Raw genomic sequence first — 17,555 nt, 5'->3', positions numbered from 1 at the left:
CAGGCAACTGGAGCACAGATCCAGTTACCTAGACAGTCTCGCCAGCATAGAGGAACCTCCCTTGAACGGTCTATCAGAAGGCTACAAGTAAAGTGACAATAAATGAAGTGAACCATATGCTCGCTCCCAGCCATGAGCCACGATGCGACTGGTAGCGATAATGCTGCTTGCAAATCAGATTATGCTACCAGATACTGGAAACAAACAGTATGGGACCGCCACAACTAAGCAAGACTTAAAACTATCCTAATAGATTAGACGCTTGCAAAGCAAGCGTGATATCTGACGATACTATGTCAAAAATCTTAAGCATTACAAGATCGGAAATTTTATCAAAAAACACCAGGAGAAATTATTTAAAAAAATCAAATTAAATGCTAAACCCTTAAAGGTTATGCAATGTTGTAGGGAGGGAAGAGTTAATAGGCAGATGTCAGACTTTTCTGGGGGGGGGGGGGGGAAAGGAGGAAGATTACGAATGTACAGGAGGTAGAGTTAGTGATGGTTAACACTAAAGGCGGGAAAAATAATAAAGGTTGGTGTAAAAAGTTAAAAGGCAAAGTCTACATCAAAGGTGATTATTATAATCAAAAAGCGCTAAGCCACAAGGGCTATACAGCTACATCAAAGGTGAGACTGAGGTCAGGTAGAATAAGTTAAGATGTCTTTAGTAACTCTTCTGCACGATTGAACGTAACTTTGTAGTCTCTCTGAACTGTGCCAAGCGTTTTTCCACCAGATACCCGCGAGACTTGGGTCTGTTACGTAGGTGGTAGTCAAAAATTGTGAGATAGACGATATCGTGCAACGCATTACGGGACTAGGTTTCATCTTTATACCTCAGTGATCCAGGCCAGACGAAAACTAGTTATTTGAGAATTTTTAATTTCTCAACAGGATATACAATCTTTTAGTAAAAGTTTGTGAAAATAAAAATCTTTTCTATGAACTATTACCTCAACAGTTTATTCTAGTTCTAAACTAGAGATTTAACATTTAAGCCTTAAAGGTTCTTATGAAAGGGCAATGTCATTAAAAATGAAAAAAAAAAGAAAAAAAAAAATTTAAGGAATGCAAGTAATTTTAGGAAAAGTTCACGCCGGTTAAGAAACTAAACTTTCGAAAAATTTTGCTGGGGGCTTAAAAAAATAAAAATTGACAAATTATCTACCTAATGGGTTTTCCATTTTTTTTTTGGGGGGGGAATAAAATTAAAAAATTATTAAACCAATATATTTTTAGTTAGGCACTGCCTTATAACTGAATACGTTGCCATATCTGCTAGAGAACAGCAGGTACACTTTTCCCGAGGACTTGACAGCGCGACTCCTGGTGTTTGCGCAGACTGTTCTTGTGACCTGAAAGAGGAGCAGTCTGAAGTAAGCAGTCCACAGAAAAGAATTTTGCATGAAGTGTTAATAACGAGCCTGTAAAAATTTAAATCAGAGCTGGGATGGACTTCGATCACTGCATTTTAGCACTTTGAACATTTATCACAAAATGTTTTGTGACAAGCTGCTATGGTATTTAGTCCATCAAGGTTAATTTGCATCAAATGGTCCACGAACTTATAAAGCAGTTTTACTTATTTTATATTATGGTACTGTTATACTTTTTTTTAACATTTTACTTTTTATTTTTTTTTTTTTTAGCTTCATGAAGTTACAGAACCACCTGCAAGTGTAAATATTGGACCAAACCTTCCGGTTTTAGTAAAGTGGCTAAACCTTGATACGAGATTATCAAAGACCCATAGGAAAAAAAAAAAAGATGCGAGGATGTCAGGCATTCCAATCTATTCAGTTTTAATTAGTGATCTACACTAACTTTGTAAGCTACAAATAGTTGCTTACATTGGTAGAAGTCTAGCATTACAGTTAACTAAAACCAAATTTAAAAATAGTTAATCTGTCTAGTATACAAGAAAAGTCACTATTTCCCAGCAAGTTCTTTCTAGATAACTTTCAGTTAGAATTTTTTTTCCCAGATACAGCCTTTAGAAGCTTCCCTAACATTCCATACTATATCCTATTCTGACGAGGCCTTTCCATCCATCTGAATAAAGACGAGACTGCTTACCATGCACTGAAGGAAGACTTGGCGGGAAGGTTCTAGAATCTAAGACTATAGGTATTGCTACATTCCACGACTACTGTTGCTGCTGCAGTGTCCACTGTCCTGCAAGACAGGGGATAAACTAAAAACATTTAAAAACTAATTTTAGAGCAATCGTAGGAGAATCTTAATAGTTAGAAAAAGGCAAGGAATTCATGGTAAAGTATTTTTAATTACTTTTATAAAACAAAAATGTCCAAATAAATACGAAGTTTATATATACAGCATCAGTTCAGGAACTTTGAAGATTCAAAATTTTATTCAGATTTCTACAGGAAAAAAAAAAAAAACAGTAAAGTCTACCGTGACAACCTACACAAGCGAGGGAGTCTGGAGCCTCTGTACAGAGGGTTGTTGGCAAGAAGAGGCGACCCAATATCCAAGTTTTTCCAGATGGAAAGACAAACTCCACGTCCTGTTGCATTTTATAAATATTTTAGTGTTAAGTGACTAGATAACAGCTTTGGGTTAAACTAAAAGTCAAAGAATAATTACGAAGTGACTTCAGCTGTTACTGCTAGATAATTTAGAGTGTCAACCACTCGGCTTCACAGATTGAGAAAATGCTATAATAGTTTTTACTATCAACAGAACTATAGCAGAATTTATTATAGTAAGGTTAAAAATACGATCCTACAATGAAATGAGTAAATAAAAAATAAAAATATTTTTAGGGATTTGTTTTATGGGCGAGCAAAACATTACATACCTTAACTTGACTTAAGAAATCGTAATGACACGATTGGAAATAAACCATACCCCCGGCCGGGATTGAACCCGCGGTCATAGAGTCTCAAAACTCCAGCCCGTCGCGCTAGCCACTAGACCAGCTAGCCACAATAAGATTCATCCAACTAGGTATATTTCTACACCATAGGAAAGTTAGCACAGGCACCTCTGTGACCACAAATGCAAGTTTTTACAGACGAATCTCCAGCTAGCGTGGCCGTGAAGGGACTTGAGCTAGAGTTCGTCACGGCCACGCTAGCTGGAGATTCGTCTGTAAAAACTTGCATTTGTGGTCACAGAGGTGCCTGTGCTAACTTTCCTATGGTGTAGAAATATACCTAGTTGGATGAATCTTATTGTGGCTAGCTGGTCTAGTGGCTAGCGCGACGGGCTGGAGTTTTGAGACTATGACCGCGGGTTCAATCCCGGCCGGGGGTATGGTTTACATACCTTAAACAAGTTAATGTAACTGAACACATCCGCCCGAGCTATCAGTCAGCTCACTTGCTAAGTCACCTCACAACTGACCACCTCTGCCTGTGCTGTCAGTCAGCTCACTTGCTAAGTCACCTCACAATCTGATCATCATCTCACTAAGAAAGGGAACTGCCCCCTAATTTTTCCAACGGCATTTCTGGAATTATTTGTTTTCAGCGCCATCTAGCAGCGGTATTTTGTTCTACAATTAAACTAGACGAGTCATGGTATATACACCGAGTAGTATGTATGTCTCGGTATATATACGGAGAGAATATATTTTAATTTGTATTTTGTGGATGCCAATGTTTAGGTGACTCGCAGCCTAATGAGCAGTGTGACCAGTAGGCCTAGCCGCTTTTGGCCGCTAGGCCTAAAACTTAAATTAACTTCTCTCCAATGACTTAAAGTTGTTAAAGTATTTGTAAAATTCTAGGTTTGTCGACTCACTGGTTTTTCGTCATGTTTCATTTATTCAAACTGTTAATTCAACTATTCTCTTCTTAGGTATACATAAATTATTTTAGGTTAGATTACGTTGCGTTACCTTAAAATTTAATTACGCACATTCGCGACCTAGCTGCCAGGGAGTGTGGACGTACCTCGTACCTCTCTGTTGACAGTCTAGCAAGCTATCCAGTGACGTCATGGTATTCAGCGTGAGGAGGCGGGTGAATACCGTTGGTATATAGCTTGTTCGGGGGGCGATTACGCCTGAGAATGCACAAGTTTTGCTACCCAAGATTATCCGTGACACTTATGGTATTGCGGACAAAGATTTGTACGGTGTGGCCCGGTGGCCTGGTTGCTAAAGCTCATTGTCCTCTTCGCTTTCGGGCTGAGTGGACGCACTGCGCAAACAGCTCTTGCTTTCTCTGGTGCGCAACTTCGTTTTCACCAAGATGGCTGCCAGCTACCGCAGGAGGAGCAACACCATGTGTGTTAATGTTAAAGGGGCAATTTACCCTACGAATGCCTCTGTTTTATTACCAACGATTATACGGGACACGTTTGGCATTGAAGTTGAAGACTTGCACGGAATAGCACTTAATGGATCATCACGAATCTTCATAAAGTTCTGCACAGTGGAGGCATATGAAAGGACGGTGACTCAGTACCAGGAGAAGAACATCACCGTATCATCTGGTCTGGAGGTACGCCTGCGGGATGCCTCAAAATACTACACCTGGGTGAGGATCCGCAACGTTCCTTTCGAGGCAGACGATGTAGATAGAGACATTTCAAAGATATGGTGAGGTGCATGATATAACTTTAGTTCGATGGACGGAGGGAATCTATGAAGGGTTGCCGGCTGGATCTTACACCGTCAAGATGTCTTTAAGAAGACCTAATCCATCGTATGTTGTCCTGGAGAATTTTAGGACACAGCTGTACGTGACCTACGCGGGACAACGAAAGACATGTCGCCTGTGCGGTGCTTTTGACCACATGGCGGCCGGATGTGGTAGAGCAGCAGCGCCGCGGCCTTGGGAGCGGCAAGGAGCCACGGAGTCTCAGGCGGAACCTCTGCCGAAGAATTTGAGTGCAGCAGGCAAAGGTAATTGGGCGGACGAAGTGGAGGGCGTGTTAGAGAATTGTGTGACATTACCAGTGGCTTCGGATACTCCCCCGCAAACGGGCCCGGGAGTTGAGCAGCAGCCTGTGGGGGTGGGAGAGACCGGCGATCCACAGAAGTTATCCACGCCCCTACAGGAGATGATTAAGTCTTTCCTGGACGTGCCTGCGGGGGAGAACCCAGCTACAGACAGGGGAATTCTGACGGTTGAGAAGGACTTGATTGAGCAGATTCCAGAGCCTCTGGGGTCAGAGCCTGGCATGTTGCAGTTGCTACAGGTGGAAGCTGAGGTGCACAAGGGCAATGGAAATACTGATATGGGAATTGAGGGCACATCTAGAAAGAGGGCTGGAGGCTCGTCGGATGAGGTTATAACACCAGCTCAGCGTACAGGGAAGAAGACGGGGGTAGGAGTGATTAAGAAAGGGCGGGGTAGTGCCTAGGGGGGGAGGGGGTACAGGCGGGAAAGAGTGCACGAGGAAAGACAGAAGCAGCAAAAAGTGGAACAGACAGGACACAGACAGAGGAAAGCCACCCTTTCTGAATCTTTAAGTGTCTAATGATAAACGTGAATGGCCTTAGAGCTGACGGTAAACGAGTATGGTTGGAGGATGTTTTGCGGCGTTTTAACATTATTATAATCAAAAAGAAGCGCTAAGCCACAAGGACTATACAGCGCTGCAGGGCAGGAAGGAAGTGAGGGCATCAGGTGGCAAAAGGGAGATGGATGAGCAACAGGTTACGGATAACAGCGGGGCAGTGGATGGTGAAAGGGTAAAGGGCAGCAAGAGACTGAACCAGAAAGGGCTGAGGGGAGTGCGAAAAGTATCATCAGAGTTTGTGGAGTAAATCGGTCGTTGTCAAGAAGTCAATGAGAGAGTCAGGATTAAAGGAGGGTCCATCAGCAAGAAGGGAAGGTAAAGAGAGAGTAGTAGAACGAAGACGACGTTGGAGGTAAATTCTGCGTGCTCGTTGATAGAGAGGGCAGTCTAACAGAATGTGGCTAATTGATACTGGAACTTGACACTGCTCACAGAGAGGAACAGGGTGCCTCTCCATGAGATACCCATGAGTAAGACGAGTGTGGCCAATGCGAAGGCGGGAGAGAGTGGTCTCCCAACTTCGGCACTGATGACAAGAAGACGGCCAGTAACCTATGCTCGGTTTAACAGAATGAAGTTTGTTACCGAGCAGAGTTGACCACCGTTGTTGCCAACGGGTGCGAAGGTGGGTAGCTATTGCAGCAAAATAGTCCAGAAATGGAACACCTCGATAGGAAATTGGTAGGTCATATACTGCTGACCGCGCAGCAGTGTCTGCCTGTTCATTGCCCTGTACGTCGACATGACCAGGGACCCAACAAAAAACAATATCTTTATGTTTGGTAGAGATACGGCGTAGCCAAAGTTGGATACGGAGAACTAGGGGATGAGATGTATCAAATTTTCGTATAGCCTGTAGAGCACTAAGGGAGTCTGAGACTACTACAAATGATGACACAGGCATAGATGCAATACGAATAAGTGCTGCAAGAATGGCATACAGTTCAGCAGTAAAAATGCTAGCTGAAGATAGTAAATGCCCTCGTACGACGCTGTCCGGAAACACTGCTGCGAATCCGACGCCGTCTGAAGACTTAGAGCCATCTGTGTACACAGCGGTGGCATGAGAATGGGAGTGGAAGTGATCAAGAAAAAGAGAGCGGGAAGCCACCGTAGGCAGTTGAGCTTTCGAGCAAGGGAGTGAGAAAGAACAGACCCGAACAGCTGGAACTTCCCAGGGGGGCAGGGAAAAGTGAGATGCTACATGAACATATAAAGGTGGTAACTGAAGGGAAGACAAGAGTGAATGTAGGCGAAGAGAAAAGGGACGGAGCAAACAGGGGCGGCGAACGAATAAAGAATGTCTACTAATATCGGTGACCATTCTATAAATGGAAGGATTGTGTAGATCGTGAGAGCGTACATAGTAACGAAGGCAATGGGCATCACGGCGATCAGACAAGGATGGAACATTTGCTTCTGTATAGAGGCTCTCAACAGGGGAAGAGCGAAAAGCACCAAGGCACAAACGTAAGCCTTGGTGATGGATAGAGTTAAGGCTAGAGAGAGTAGCAGGAGAGGCCGCGGAATAAATCTGGTCACCATAATCGAGTTTCGATAAAACGAGGGCTGAATGTAGGCGAAGCAGAGTTCGACGATCAGCTCCCCAGGAAAGATGAGCAAGGGTTTTAAGAAGGTTTAGCCGGCTGTGACAAGTTGCCTTCAGAGAGGTAATGTGAGGTTTCCAGGTTAACCGACGGTCAAAGAGAAGGCCTAGAAACCTGACTGTATCACGTTCGGGGATACGGGAGCCATAGAGATACAAAGGATGATCGGAGATAACAGAGCGTCTAGTGAAAGTAATTTGGTGAGTTTTGGTACTTGAAAATTTAAACCCATGTGTGGTGGCCCAAGTGGAAACACGGTCGACCGCATGCTGGAGAGAAACTGCAATAAGGTGACAGTCAGCGCCTGCACAAGCAATAGCGAAGTCATCAACATAGAGTGATGACCAAATATTGGGTGGAAGAACAGAGGCCAAATCATTTATAGCAAGGAGAAAAAGTGTTGTGCTTAGAACACATCCCTGAGGGACACCTTCAGCTTGGACGAAGTCCGGGGAAAGAACATTATTGACTCGAACACGGAAATGTCTGTCAGTTAAAAAGTTCTTAAGGAAGGATGGTAGATTGCCTCGGAGGCCTAAGGAATGGGCCTGGGCCAAAATATTATACCTCCAAGTTGTGTCATATGCCTTCTCAAGGTCAAAAAATATGGCAATAACTGAGTGATTATTCGCAAAGGCATTACGAACATACGTATCCAAGCGTAGTAAGGGGTCTATGGTAGAACGACCCTTACGAAAGCCATATTGACTAGCGGAGAGACTGTTGTGAGTCTCTAAATACCACATTAAACGTCGATTTACGAGGCGTTCCATCACTTTGCAAACTGCACTTGTAAGAGCGATGGGGCGATAGTGGGAGGCATCATGTCCTGTAGTACCCGGTTTGCGGAAAGGGAGAACAATGGCAGATTTCCACAGCTGGGGAAGAACTCCTTGTGCCCAAATAAGATTGAAGAGGTGTAAGAGGACTACAAGGGCTGACCGATGTAAATGTTGTAACATACGAATATGAATGTCATCAGGCCCAGCTGCCGATGATCGGCAAGCTGAGAGCGTTGCCTCCAGTTCTTGAAGTGTAAAAGGCACATTATACTGTTCTTCTCCGAGAGAAGAAAAGTCCAAGGGTACTAACTCTCTGGCAGACTTTGAGGAAAGAAACGAGGGGCATAGATGGAGCCCTCGGGAAATACGGACCAGATGTGTGCCAAGTTCAATGGCAACGTCGAGAGGGTTTGCTATATCAACACCAGTGACCCGTAGAACAGGAGCCGGGTCAGGAGAGTATTTACCACTCAATTTCCTCACTTTTTTCCAGACTGCACTCATAGAAGAAGCAGAGGTGATGGTGGAAACAGTCTCGCCAACAAGTGCGTTTAGCTTCACGGATGACACGGCGAGCGATCGCACGCTTCTGCTTAAAATCAACAAGTCTCTCAGCGGTTCTATTGTACCGGTACCTGCCCCATGCAGCACGTTTCAAACGTACTGCACGAGCACAAGCAGGAGACCACCAAGGCACGCACTTCTGAGAATGCCTGCCTGAGGTTTGGGGTATAGAATGAGAAGCTGCGGTATAAACTGATGTCGAGAAGATGTGTAGGAGCTCATCAATGGAGGATGAAGAAGGAACCTCACTAAAAGCAGTGAGGTGTGAGTAAAGATCCCAATTTGCCCGATCAAATTGCCAGCGAGGGCTACGGGAAGGTGGTGAATAGGAAGGAGAAGTAAGAATGATCGGAAAATGATCGCTGTCATGTAAGTCTGGTAGAACAGACCAGGTGAAGTCTAGTGCAGTGGAGGAAGAGCAGACTGATAGATCGATGCAAGAGAGAGTATGAGTACGAGGATCAAAATGGGTGGGAGTACCCGTATTTAAAACATGGAGGGGGTGAGAGGCAAGAAAAGCCTCCAACTGAATGCCACGTGAGTCACAATGAGACCCCCCCCAGAGGAAATGGTGGGCATTAAAATCACCAAGTAACAGAAGTGGTGGTGGTAAGGATGAAACAAGAAAGGCAAAGTCTGGGATAGAAAATGCTCGAGAAGGAGAGAGATATAAAGAACATATTGTAAACCACTTATTCAAGTGGATACGGGCTGCAGTGTAATGCAGCGAGGTATGGACAAATAGTTGACAGTACGGAATATCATTGCGTAGAAGAAGGGCACTTTCATTAAAGGTCCCATCTGAGAAAGGATCCGAAGAATACAATAAATTATAGCCTGAGATAGGTTGGAAAACAGCCGAGTGTAATTTTGGTTCTTGTAAGCAAGCACCAACAGGGGAAAACCTGGAAAGCAACATCTGAAGCTCACCCCGATTACCCCTGAGGCCGCGGATATTCCACTGTAAATAGGCCATGATTGGCGATGAAGAAAATATCAGGAATCTGTAGGTAAAGGCACCTACGGACTAGAGGGGTTAGAAAAGTCAATGTGTGGTGGCATTGGAAGATGTTCAAGTAGCGAAGTAACGGAGCGTTGCGAAGAATGGGGTTGTGAAGATGGAGGAGAGGGAAGAGAAGGAACAGGAAGTGAATCAGTGTCCATTGAAGGTTTAGTCTCTGCAATATATTCTGAAATGGCTTCAAGTGTTTCTGAATTCAAAGATGTATGGGAAACCATATTGGAGATAGGAGGAGGAGGGTGAGTAAAGATTGGGACAGTAATGGACTGTACCAAAGTAGAGGGGGAGGGAAAAGTGTAAGGGACTGGAGATGAAGTGTGGGGGGGGACAGAAGAGGTAGAAACCTGGGAGGTGACAGAAGAGGGAGAAACTTGGGAGAGGACGGGGGTGGAAGGCATAGTACGAGGAGGAGGGTGAATCTCCACACTTGTAATAGAGCCAGAGAGAGGGGAAGAACTAGGTACAGAGACTGGAAAGGTAATGTGTGGAGGTGGAAGAAGGGAAGGAAGGGGCAAAGAAGATTTGAGCAATGTGGATTTTTTGGACTTCTGAGTAGAGGGGCGATTGGTATTAGGTGTCGTACGAGGTCTTGTCGATACTGGGGCTTGTGAGGAAGGACGCGAAGATGTGAGAACAGACTGAGTTGTAGTCGGGACGTCAGAGCCAAGGACAGCAAAAGGATTAGATGCCGTAGTGGCTATGGGAGGGGTAACAACAGAGGAGGCTGCAGAAGATGGGACCCCAGAAGAGGGGGGACGTTTGGAAACACGAGAATAAGAAACACGGGGTAGTCTCCCTTGGAGGCGGAGATGAGTAACTGCCATAGCATAAGGGAGACCTTCTGCCTCTTTGAGGCAACGGATTTCACGTTCATTTAAGTAGACCTGGCAACGGCGGGAGTACGAAGGGTGAGCTTCATTACAATTAAGGCAAGATGGAGGTTGACTGCAAGATGTATTAGAATGGTTGTCGGCACCACAGACTGGGCATTCGGCCATAGATCTGCAATATTTCGCTGGGTGACCAAAACGCCAGCAATTTCTACATTGTTGCGGTGTAGGTATCACCTTTCGAACTTGTAACCGATGTCCCGCGACATATACAGAGGACGGGAGTTCTCGGCTGTCAAAAGTTAAACGAGCCACATTGCAAGGGTAACGTCTCCGCCCCCGGGCAGGAAGGACATAAGTGTCTACTTTGAGGATTGGGAGATCCTGGAGTTCCAGCTGTTCAAAAATATCATTGCCACATGACTGGAAATTCTGTTGGACTATGGTATGGGGCAGAATGACAGTACCACTACAAGAATTGAGAGAGAGATGTTTTTCAATAGTGATAGGAGTAGTATCGATATTCGAAAGGAGAGAAAGATCATGAGCTTGGGTAGCATTCTGGACAGTGACGATGCGTGTACCGCTCTTGAGAGCGTGAAATGAAATATCTCTGCCAACATGACGCAGGAGCGCTTTGGCAATACTATGGTCAGAAAGGTAGGCAGAAGAAGAAGTTGGTCTTAAAGTAAAGAATTTAGTCCATTGTGTGGTCCGAAACTGAGCGTGGAGAGGGAGTGCTTGACGTGTCGGTCGTTTCCGAGTAGAATGGGAAGGTAACGACGGAGCATCATCAGGAGATTGACGTTAGCGTTTAGGAGTAGGACCGGAGTTGGTCCGGCAGGAAATGGGTGGGCGATTCGAAAATTGCCGTACCGTAGAGGGAGAAGCCGGAAGCATAGTCAAAGGAGAGCGGAGTTCAGACAAATCGAAGGAGTCAGTCGAAGCCCCGGTACCTGAAGCGGGTGAGGAAACAGCACCAGCAAGAGGTACAGGGGCATCAGGAGTGTCCGAAGAGTGGTCTAAACACAAGGCAGGGTCAGAATGGGGTGCGGTATCAAGAAGGGGCCCGGGGGTAGTGGTTTCATGGACTAGGGCTGCCATGGTTAGGTTACTCCTTTGCTTTTTGTTTTTAAGAAAAAAAAAGAAAGAAGAAAAGAAAATAAAAATAAAAAAAAGAATAAAAAAAGGGGGGAGCGGGGAGGAATAGTTCCCAGGAGGAATGAAAGGGCCGGAAATCCCCCTCCGCGCCCAAGAGGACTCGACACCGCTAGTAGCGCAGATGCAGCATGGAACCCGTGCCATACCCTACCCTTCATGCCAGTAAACCAGCAATCTGGGATAGCAACCTCACATCTGCCGAGCTACCTCGGTGGACAAAAGAGAGGGCGGCCGGATATCCGCCACAAAGCATACCTCCTTCAGCCACCACCCCCGGAATCCGAAAGGTGGCTTCCAGAGATACACCCGTCGCCCAAAAGACACCCAAAGCCACTCCGGGATACCGGAGAGGGATCGGGACATCCCTAGGCAATCCAGATTCCACGGCAAACTACGCCACCGCCAAGAAACCTCAACGGAATGGGATGGACCCCGGTGTCCTTTCCCCTACCTAGGAACTAGCGCGCCTGTGGGAGAAATCACGAAGGCTAAAAAGAGGAAGGGCAAAAGGGAGGGGTGAGGAGGAGGAGGAGGAATGGAAAAAGGGGAGGATGGGGAGGATGGGATAGGGGAGGGGAGAATGGGGGGTAATTAGGTTCGGTCTGAGGAAGAAGACCGACAGGGCTAATTCCTCAGACCAAGAGCCTCTTCACCACGCCAAGGAGCCCCCCTTGAAGAGGGGCGTTTTAACATTGATGTGTGTTTTATTCAAGAACACAATTTCAAGTATGGCAGAGAGTTGAGGCTGAACGGTTTTAGGATGCATGTTGGTAGTTCAGGGAAATTAAAGGGTGGGGTGGCAGTGGCAGTGAGGGAGTCCAGCCCATTCCACGTGCTCAAGTGGGAAGAGGGAGGGGAGGGGAGGGTGGCGAGGGTGGAAGGGATATGGGGCGAGATTAGAGTATGTTTTCTGGGGATATATATGCCGGCAGATAGTAACATACGGGTTAAGGTGAATTTTGTAAGGGAGGTTTTGCTTTTCTACATGCGGGGTTTACCAATGGTTTCTATAATAGGTGGGGATTGGAATTGTGTAATCAGGAATAAGGATGTGGAACCGAGAGGGGCAGGGTGTGTGCTTGGGGTATTGAGGGATTTGTTGAGGGATGCAGGGGTTTATGACCTAGTCAGGGGCGATGGGTGGAAAGTAGAGCACACGTTTCTGCGGAGGGGTTATGCTGCCAGGTTGGATCGTATATATATAACTCGAGATAACAGTAGAACGTGTAATGACGATAGATTTAGGTTTTCCGGACGATCGTGCCTTTTTGGCAGAGATGGCATGGGAAGGGATGGTTCGTAGGCATGTGGGTTATTGGAAAATGAATGTGAGGCTACTTCAGGGAGATGGGGAGGGGTTGTTTTTTAGGGAATGGTGGAAGCAACTATGGGAGGCTCGCAACGAAGAGGAGGATGTCTTGGAATGGTGGGAGAAGCACGCTAAATTGCAGATTAGGGAGTATTACCAGCATAGAGGAAGGGATGAGGCGAGGTGGAGGTATGGTTTACAGAAATATTTAGAGGGGCAGCTAAATGATTGTTATGAAGGGGGAGGGGGGCTAGACATGGAGAAATAGAGGTTTTAAGGGGAAGATTGAGGGATATACAAAATTCTCGTTTTGATGCGATACGTGTGAGGGAAGGTTTAGAGGAGGTTCTATGGGGTGACAAACCGTCAGGATGTGTTTTGAGGAGATTTAGGAATAGGCAACAGATGACCACGATTATGGGATTAGAGGTGTGTAAAGGGGTGGGGGGATATAGGGTGGGGCAGGTACTTAGTACCACCGATGGAATGAGCAATTATGCTGATTACTGGTTTAGGGAGAATTTTAAGCAGAGGGAGGGAGGAGAGAGGGAGGGAGAGATTCTGGGAGAAGGAATTCGAGGTATTTTAGGGGAGGAGGAGAGTGCGGTAATAGAGGGTAGGATCAGTGAGGAGGAGGTGGAGGCGATAATGGGCTTGAGTAGGGGAAAAGCTCCGGGCATTGATGGAATTCCTAATGATTTCTATATTACACATTGGGATTGTATGAAGGAATGTCTGGTCCGGTTGTTTAATTGTATGAAGGAAAGGGGAGTGTTGGGGGAATCGCAGGGCATGGGGGTAGTAGTTTTGGTCTATAAGGGAGGGGGGGGAAAGACCTTGGGTGCTTTTAGGGCGATCTCCCTCATGTGTGCAGATTATAAAGTTTCTGCGAAGGTTTTAGGTAACCGTATGAAAAAGGTGCTTGACCGAGTCCTACATAGAGGACAGTGTGGGATTCCAGGTCGAAGTATGCGTGAGGGGCATGGAAGAATTAAGGATTTTGTGGAGGGTAGACAACGGGGGGGGGGATCTTGGGGATTGATTGGAAGCAGGCTTATGACAGTGTAGATAGACTTATGTTGTGGTGTATTTTAAAAAAAACAGGGTTTTGGTGATGAGATTGTGCGCTGGGCGACTACTTTGTATACGCCTGCAACGGTCAGGGTTCAGGTTAATGGGAAGTTAGGGTTGCCAGTGCAGATGGAGATGGGTTTGCGACAGGGTTTCCCCTTGTCTCAAATCCTCTTTGCATGCATGCAGGACCCTTTTTATAGGCTTATAGAGGAAGGAGTGTGGGAACAGGGAGAGGTGGGTCCTGGGAGATGTGGTATTGTGGGGTATGTGGATGACACCACAGTTTTGGTAGGAGGGGAAATAGGATTGGGGAATGTGGGACGTATAATAATTTTTGGTGGGGCGACAGGGATGAGGGTTAATGGAGCAAAGTCAAAGTTATTAGAAGTAGGCACGTGGGTGGGTGGGGGGGGGGTTTGGGGGAACAGTATGGGTGGAACGTAGTGGATAGAATTAAGATATGTGGGGTTGTGTATATGGCGGACGCTGGGGAGGCCCAGAATAAATTCCAAGGAAGTAGCGAGTAGAGCGATGGGTAGGATGCGCGGGTGGAGGGCTGGGGATGTAACATTGCAGCAGAGGGTGGTGGTAGTAAATACACTTGTGTACAGTAAAGTGTGGGGCGTGGCAGAAATATATCCCCTGAGGTCGTGTGATATTCAGGAACTGGAGAGGGTGGTTTTGAGGTATGTGTGGGGTTATGGGAAGCCATGGCTACGGAAGGAGGTGGTGGTGATGGGCGTGCGGCAGGGTGGGCTGGGTCTTATACCTTTGGACACACGAGTGAAGGCAGTGTATGAAGCAGCGATACTTGAGGGTGGGAGGGGAGAGGGGTAGAAGGGTGGGAGAGGTCATGAAGGATGTGCAAAAATGGTGGAAGGGAAAGGCACTACTGGAGTGTGAAGATATGGTGCGAAATTTGTTGGCAGTAAGGGAAGCAAAAAAAGTAAGGGTAAGTAGGCTTGGGAGGACAGGTAAGCAGGGTACAGTGATGCAGGGAGTAGCTACATACCCAATGTATGATTGGAGGGGCATTTGGGAAGACTTTCGGAAGATCAGATTAAAGCCAAGGGTTCGTGAAGTGGTTTATAGATTCTTTATGGGAATTCTAGCTACAAGGTCAGTGCTATATAGAATGGGTTATGTAGGTGCTGGCACTTGTTTGCATTGTGAGGAAGAGGAGACGGCTTTTCATGCCATATATTTTTGTGAAACCTTGGGTTTTGTAAGGGCATGGTTAGCGAGAGTTCTGGGTATAGTGGCAGGAGGGGGAAGAAACATTTCGACTTTGAGGGCTTTGCATTTCGATGTGGGAGGGGTTTCCAAGGACATTCGGAGGGCAGTGATGTATGTAGTGGCATATTTTTGTACGTGTCTTGGTGCATGCGGGAGGTGGGGGGTGAATATAGGGTGCGGGCGCTTGCGGCGAGTGTGTATCGTACAGTATGCAGAAATAGGCTACTATATGGGAGGTTGTGGGTAAATAGTTTTCCCTTGGGTTATCGTAATCTGTCGGTAGGTGTAATGTTAGGGTTGGGTGTAGTTTAGAGCTGGTTTGGGCTGGTTCTCCCTAAACTGGCATTCTTGTTCTTTTTTGAGATTAGTGGAGGATGGAAGGTGGAATAAAAGTGTGTGGTAGTGGAGCATATGGGTGTAAAGTCGTTAGGAATGGGGGGTGAACTGGTGACATTTGGTTAAGAGACAGGGGTTTTATGACTTTCGACGTCAGGTACGAACTTGAGCATGGAAGGGAACGTGAGTTTGTTTTTTTTTAATACAGATAGCATGGGGTAGCTTTCTGAAGTGTCTTTTGCCAGGTTGGTTTTATTAATGATTGAGGTAGTACTGCCCGGTACATGTTTTATTAGGAGCCATAAGTTATATTGTGTAACTTAGTGCATGACAGAGTAAGTCTGATATTGCTCTGGAACATTTAACAAATATAGATATCTTGTTGAACAAAATACATAAAAAATGGGAATATGTATTAGTGAGTGAGTTACAATTTCTAGTGTACTGTTAACCATATTAGTTGGTATTCTTCACTGTCAAATAATTACTATCTATATATTGTTATAAGTTATTTATGTTAGTTCTTTTTTTTATGCGTTTTAAGTGAACAAATGTAAGGTGTTGTGACTCTAGTGCAAGTGGCATTTATCTTGCACTAGGGAAAAGGGGAAGTGTAAAGTAAATATGATTGGATCATAACGAAATGTCATTGGATATATGTACACTGTATTTAGAAGACGGGAAGGATTGTGAGGATTGTCAATATATGTATTAATTCTTATGTAAATTTCATGGAACTCAGGGTGATAATAATGTACACCTATTAGTCAGATAAGTCTTGATATTATTATGCTTATTGTAATATAATTTGATTGATGAAATGTATAATCTGGTTTTTAGCTATGGAGTAAAGAGATAAAAAGCATAGGGGATAGGGGATATTTTGTAAACACAAAGATGAATCAGTAGTAAGTAATTAGAAAATGTACCATTTTTATTTTTCTGTGGCGGAGACGATAAGGGGTTCTCATATTCCTTTGTCATTGTACCTTAATGTTTTTTTTAAATTTAATGACTGATGGAGGTTATGAGTGGTGACGGCAGACAGTTACTAGGCATGTGGGGGGGGGGGGTGAAGAGTCAGCGGTAGTGTATTAAATCCACCACCGTGCACGATATTGATTGTTATCATGGGGTATATGAGGGTTAGGGTGTGGATTGGTTTCTTTGGTGGATGTGTGCCATCATGTTCAGACTTTTCTTTTATTATAGTCAGCCTTTTAGATGGCTGGATTGTGTTTATACATGTCAATGATATCCTTAATGCTCTAATAAATGTATAAGAGATGTCAATGAGTATACTCAGGTGAAAGTGGTATGTTTTTCAAAGGGGGGGGGGAGTGTCAGCATTACTAAGTAGGACTATCGTTTTTATTATAAGACCTTTTTTCACGTGAAGCACAGTACATAAAAGTAGTGTTTGATTGGAGTGCAGCAGCCAATTCTGATGTCATTATATAAGTGCTTCTTTGGTATTTGTGTAGTCACTGCAGATTATCGTTTTACTGCCTGTATCTTGTTACATATTGATTATGTGCCCATATAATTTTGTACCTGTTTGTTCCAGTTGGAAAGACAAACTCCACGTCCTGTTGCATTTTATAAATATTTAAATAGTGTTAAGTGACTAGGTAACAGCTTTGGGTTAAACTAAAAGTCAAAGATTAATTACGAAGTGACTTCAGCTGTTACTGCTAGATAATTTAGAGTCTGTCAACCACTCGGCTTCACAGATTGAGAAAATGCTATAATAGTTTTTACTATCAACAGAACTATAGCAGAATTTATTATAGTAAGGTTAAAAATACGATCCTACAATGAAATGAGTAAATAAAAAATAATATTTTTAGGGATTTGTTTTATGGGTGAGCAAAACATTACATACCTTAAATAAGTTAATGTAACTGAACACATCCGCCCGAGCTATCAGTCAGCTCACTTGCTAAGTCACCTCACAACTGACCACCTCTGCCTGTGCTGTCAGTCAGCTCACTTGCTAAGTTACCTCACAATCTGATCATCAACATCTCACTAAGAAAGGGAACTGCCCCCTAATTTTTCCAACGGCATTTCTGGAATTATTTGTTTTCAGCGCCATCTAGCAGCGGTATTTTGTTCTACAATTAAACTAGATGT

The 17,555-nt window shown here is 44.8% G+C and overlaps 1 long non-coding RNA gene across 2 annotated transcripts; it reads right to left on the bottom strand.

Moving 5' to 3' along the window:
- Positions 1–524: 524 nt before the first annotated feature.
- On the bottom strand, positions 525–17,422 carry LOC138852052 (uncharacterized). 2 transcript variants are annotated; one of them, XR_011391561.1, is made up of 5 exons: positions 17,305–17,403; positions 3,295–5,062; positions 2,432–2,530; positions 2,080–2,178; positions 525–1,358 (listed from the first exon to the last, which is right to left on the bottom strand). It is a non-coding gene; the product is annotated as an uncharacterized lncRNA (long non-coding RNA). The 2 variants fall into 2 exon arrangements; XR_011391553.1 differs by lacking the exon at positions 3,295–5,062 and having other exon boundaries at positions 545–1,358; positions 17,305–17,422.
- Positions 17,423–17,555: the final 133 nt, after the last annotated feature.

The sequence above is a fragment of the Cherax quadricarinatus genome, chromosome 1, assembly GCF_038502225.1.
Source record: "Cherax quadricarinatus isolate ZL_2023a chromosome 1, ASM3850222v1, whole genome shotgun sequence".
NCBI lineage: Eukaryota > Metazoa > Arthropoda > Malacostraca > Decapoda > Parastacidae > Cherax > Cherax quadricarinatus.
The sequence above is the reverse complement of the archived record's forward strand: the minus strand, read 5'-3'. Positions and strand labels throughout refer to the sequence as shown.